Source organism: Strix aluco, chromosome 6 (assembly GCF_031877795.1).
Source record: "Strix aluco isolate bStrAlu1 chromosome 6, bStrAlu1.hap1, whole genome shotgun sequence".
Taxonomy (NCBI): domain Eukaryota; kingdom Metazoa; phylum Chordata; class Aves; order Strigiformes; family Strigidae; genus Strix; species Strix aluco.
The window spans coordinates 3473444-3479121 of record NC_133936.1 but is presented as its reverse complement, the minus strand read 5'-3'; positions in this window follow the sequence as shown (position 1 = coordinate 3479121).

Genomic DNA, 5678 nt, shown 5'->3' with positions numbered 1-5678 from the left:
CCGCGCCGCCCGCCCCCCTCACGTGATCACGGCGGCCGCCTCCTCCCTCTTCTTCCTCCTCCCCCCCACTTCCGCCCCGGCCCTTCCCCGCCACTTCCTTCCGCCCCGCGCGCGGGTCTCCTTCCGGGGCCGCGCACAGCCCTCTGGGAAGGCACGTCCCTCCCTCTCCCCCCCCCGCGGCCTCCCGAGCTCCCCCGGGGCGCATGCGCAGTGGCTGCTCCCCTCTTCCTCCCCGGCAGCGCCGGAGCCCCAGCAGCCGGAGCAGCAGCAGCAGCTGATGATGAGGAGGAGCGCGGGGGGGGGGCGGGGGGGCCCGTTATTTATACCGTTAAAGGGACAGGGCGCTCATTCCGCTCGGCATCGGCGCGGGGGCGGGGGGCCGGTGCCAGGCGCCCCGAGTTTCTCCCCCCCACCCCCCAGCCCCGCCGGAGGAGCCCGGGGAGTTTCTTCCTCCCCCCCCCCCCCCCGCCCCCCCCCCTCCTCCTCCTCCTCCTCCTCTCCCTCCCCCCTCCTCCTCCTCCTCCCCCCCCCTCCCGCGGCCGTCGGCGGAGGGAGAGCGAACCCGAGAGGCGGCCCCGGCGGGAGGCACCTCGGCGGGGGAGCGGCAGGCAGTTGGGCAGCCCCCACCCCCCGCGCTCCCCTCCTCCCCCTTTATTACCCTTTGTGTGCGTCTCCGCCTGCGCCGCTCCGGGGCCGGCCGGGCGCCGGGGGGCCGCTGAGGTGAGTGCGGGGCGGCGGCGGGGCGGGAGGGGGGGGAGCGGCGGTGGCGGCGGGGCCGCCCGCTTGTTTACCTCAGGGAGGGAGCGGGAGGGGGGGCCCGGCGCTCGGCCGCGCTGGGCCGCGGGCGGCGGGGAGGGGGCGCCGGGCGCCCGCCTGTCACTTTTTTACCCCCTCTTAGCGCCGGGGGCTCCCCCCCAGCACGGTCCTGCCGGAGCTTTGTTGTCGCCGGGGAGCGGGTGATGCTCCGGCCCCGGCCGCGCTTCTCTCCCCGCCGCCCCGGGGGCTGCTTCCTCCCGGGCCGGGGTTGTGGGGAGAGGGGAGGGGAGTGGGGGGGTGATATCGGCGGGGGAGGCCCCTGTGCTGAAGACGCCGTGTTGTGAGGAAAGTTCGGGCTCCGGTGGGTGCTGAGCCCCGGCTTGTCCCGAAAGTGGTGTTTTACTCGCCGCAGCAGGGATTTCGGGTGGCTGAAATAACGGCAGGGTGCTGGGGAGCCCTCGGGATTTGCTCCCCCCCCCCCCCCTCCGGTTGGGGTCTCTGTGGCGGTTTCAGGCCGTTATTTGACTTATTAAACCCCCGCGGTCGTTAAGGCCCCGGTCGTACAAAGACCCACTCGTGAGCTTAACTTCCAGGGGTAGTCCAAGAACTGGACTCACGAGGAACGTCAATGTTTGCGAGATCGGGATGGGTGTTGCGTGTTCGATAGCAGGACGTGGCTATCGTTGGTGGCTGGCTATATTTGGTCAATGGTTTGCTCAAATATATATGTCATGATCTGTTTTTCCATGGCCTGCTGCTGGGAAGGCCAAATGTCTCCATCCAGGCTTAGGATGTTGTTGGTTTGTTAGGTCAGGTACCATGGGTAGGCTGATCTGACCATTTTTTCCACTGATGAAAAGGAAAGTTAAGTGTTAAAATGTCTGAAATAGATTAAAATGCAAGGGGGCAAACTAAATGCGTAACTCCAGGAAATATTGGAAGAAGCCTTCTAGAGATATGCAAGAATCCAAAAGTAGGAGTTTGGGCATTAGCGCCAAGTTGAAAGAAGAGTCCTCTACATAAGTAGGATGTTTATATTAAAATTGCTGTTGTCTGCTTATTTCTGGAGCTTAATTATGTCCTCCGTAATTTTAAAAAGACAGTTTGAGTGCTTAGTTTATTAAGTGCTGTGGAGCACGCTGAACCATGAAGTAAGCCATGAGCATGTATTTCAATGGGGCATCACGGTTAAATGGTGGTCAGCAGAGAGCGTGTGTCATCTCTGCCTCACGCTGGAAGGATACCCACAAGAAAGAGCTCTCCTGTAATGCTTTGGTATCTCCCGTTTCTAATTTGTACGTGCGTGTCTTGTGCGAAGCAGCAATTTTGTGATCAAACTGGAAAGAGTTTGGAAAAGCCGTAATTTGATGGGGTGGAAAGAATGAGAGGAAAATATAGTTGGACTGATACTTAACAATATTGTGAAGAAGAACTGAAGGTAGCAGCCATAACTGTAGTTCTAATAGTTTGCCATTAGTTTTCTCTTAGCTTGTAAAAACAAGATTACTTTGGTTTTAAGCATGTGAAGAAACTCAACGGCGATAATCATCATCAAAATCAGCAGATACGCGTATGAAAACCCATTCTATAAACGTGTGACTCTCCTTTTAGTTAGTTTACTACAGACAGGAGTTGGACAGCAAAAGACTGTCCAGGAGTAAAGGACACGTTTTTTTTTTTTTCTTTTTTTCATGACAATGCTTCCTTTCTCAACCTGAGATACCATTGATCTACTTTCATCTGTACACAGAAACCTATAGTGGCTTCAGGATTACGCTCCCAACGTATATAGAGCTGCAGATCTGCCTGCAACTTTCATGGCCTACAGCTGATGAGATGTATTATTTATTACCGGGATTTAACACTTTAATTTCTTTGTGGTTTAGTGTTAAAAATAGGTATGATTTGATTTAATGAGATCACTCAGTAAAATATCCGAATGGAATTCTAAAACCGGGCAGAATAATACAGGGTCTTCTCTTACTCTAAATCCTAGAGATAAAATTGTTAATAAAACCTTCATTTCCATAGGCCTCCAGCTCCTGCAGCCAAGTCTGTGCTAGAAAGACAACCGCTGGGTGGGGGGGATTGGGTAGGGAAGGTCCCTCCTAGGGAGCTGCTGGTGGGGCTGGGATTCTGAGTTGTGTTGGGGACAATTCCTGCATTAAAGGGGTCAAAGGCTAATTTGGGGCTTCTGGCTGCTGTCACAACAGCCCTCTGACTCGACCTGTGTTAAGGAAGACTGCCTTATCAACAGCTATAACTAAAGTGCAATACAGTTTTGTTTTGTTTGGGTTTTTGAGCCAAAATGAATAATTATTTTCATATATTCCAGGTTAGTGGCTTCCCAGACTCTAGGTCTGAGAGATTGTTTTGAATTTGCCAAGGAACCTACCATGGCAAAATGTAGGCTGTGCTAGACATCAAGATGCTGTTTAGGCCGGGCTTATATTTGTCTTTAACAGTCTTTCCTTGGAGTTTGCTGGCTTACCTTTCTTCATAGATGAATGTGTTGGTTTCTATTTAGCCTAGGCTGGCGGATGTTTGAAGAGAATCTTTATGATGCAATACTTTCAATAATTTAACTTTTCTTCGCTTGCAGTCCTTTCGTTCTCGTTTGGCAGTGGAGGGATCGATCTTCCTTGTTCAAAAGCACTGAAGGTCTTGGCATAAGTAACAGTCCACTCAGAACTGGAATGCCTTGGTTTTCAGATGGGTTATTTAATTCAGTTTGTCAGTAGATTTTATTTTTTTTTTCCCCTCTACTGTTACTCGTGGCGATTCCTTGTATGTGGAAGATCAGTGACTTAAATACAACCCATAACTGCAAAATTAGTTTCTGAATCAGCAGCAAGTGCTTGTTGTGGCTGTTCCTTCTGGAAAGCAGTAGACCAGGTGGGTGGCCCCTTGTGCCCATCTGGAGCCCCACAAATGTCAGTGTGTCTTTCTCTGGGTTTAAGAGACCACATGAGCAAAGCAGCTTGCAAGAGAAGAATCTCATCTATTCATGGCTCAGGACACAATTTTTGAAAGTGACTGAGCTTCCTTTTCAAAAATACTGTTAAAACTTTTAAAAAGTGGGGAGTTCGGTTTCTTCTTCTGGGCTTGTTCAGTTGTTTGGGTGCTTGTTTTTGTTTGGTTGGTTTTTTTAAGGGCCCTGTATTGGTTTCTGTTTTGTCCCAGTGGAAGTGGGTATCACAGTTACCATTGATTTTAACAATAAAAAGATACAGGGTACATTTTTGAATGCTCTTATGTCATTAAGGACCTGCTTGTTCTTTTTAAGAGTTATTTGAATATTCGAAACCACAGGCTTTCACTGGCTTTTCTTTGTGATTATTTTTGGAACTATTAGGTGGAATAATACTGCTCAATCAGTTTCCAGTAGGCCTGCACAGGAACCAAGGCCTGTATTAGGAATAAAATTTTGGAAGAGCACAGGAGACAGAAAAAAATTAAAGCATCCTGAAAGCTACGTAACTAGAGTTAAACTGAGTGGGATGATAATAAAAAACTGCAGTTAAGAAATTAAGAAGTGCTGACTCCTTTCCCCTCTTTGAGTTCCAAGATACCTTTTTTTTTTTGATGAATCGTCTAGAGTTCAGACTTTGCACTGTTTTTAAATCAAGGTAAAATTTGTCAAAACCTCTGAGACTACGATGTTATAAAGTGTATGAGTACATGTGCATATATGTTTAGCTACATACACAAATGCACATGTGTATATACCAAGCAGGAGTATATAGAAGTATTAAAAATCGATACTTTAAAACAGTACTTAAAATTAAAGTGACTGTGTGGCTCTAAACATCTGTATTTTGAGCCTTTTACCTCTATGTTGTTGTTTTGATCTGGCACATGGCAGCAGGAATCAGTCATTACCATGAGATGGCTATTCATAGACCTTTGTGAAATGAGTTGATCATCTCAGTTTATCTGCAGCTTGACAGGTGTTCCCATCTCAAAAATCTCCATTACCTCCTGTCCTTCCCATGGGTATGATTAAGGAACAGATCGTGAAGGGTGGCTCGGGGTGGTGGCTCACTGGGTTGGAGCTGAGGAACATTGTAGAGGGCAATACGGAGAGCTGGAGATGCACAAGATATATTTGTCGCTTGTTTGTTTAGTGGTTTGGGGTTTTTTTCCCCCTGAAACCTGTTTCAGAAGCTTTAAATTTACTTTAAAAAAAATGGTAAAATGTCTGGAAATTCTTTTTGAGGTTTTTAATAACTTTCTTTATCAAAGAAAAAATAAAGGATTTCATTTATTACTCTGGTTAAATTCTTCCATGTGTTGTTGGGGTTTTTTTAATTTCTTCTACAGGAAATATTTTAAAATAAAGTAAGCAAACAGTATTTTAAAAATTATCTTGTCATGATATCTGGTAACTAAGACCTACAGAAACAATATGTTAATTACATTATTCCCATATGATGTGTAGGTGAAGTCCAGGATTTAAAAAAAATATGTATATTCTCATAATTTGAGATTATTCTACATTTTCAGTGACATGAAATCCAAATTTTTTTGGTGACTTACTGAAGGAGGAGTAATCTGAAACGTAAATAGCATCTTAAATATTAGGGCCCTTGGTTTTCAGCATCAATAGCATGGCCTCGCTAAGAAAAAATTCCCAAGTGAGGGAACCAGAACAGTTGTCAATTGTTTGCACAACAAATCCTGTTGGATCAAATGGTGATATTCTCAACATTTAGATAAAGAAAGGCTTGCAATAATGTTGCCTTGTACCCCGCTGCCAAAGGAAACAAATGCAGTCTAAGTTAGGAGAAAAGTAAAAGTTGGCCAAATAAAAGGTAGGCCTACGTATCATAAATATAGATAGCCTAATTTTTCCATCCATACTGCCTAATGTTTAAAAACCGTGTAAGTTAAATTTCAATTTGCCAATTTTAGACTTTATT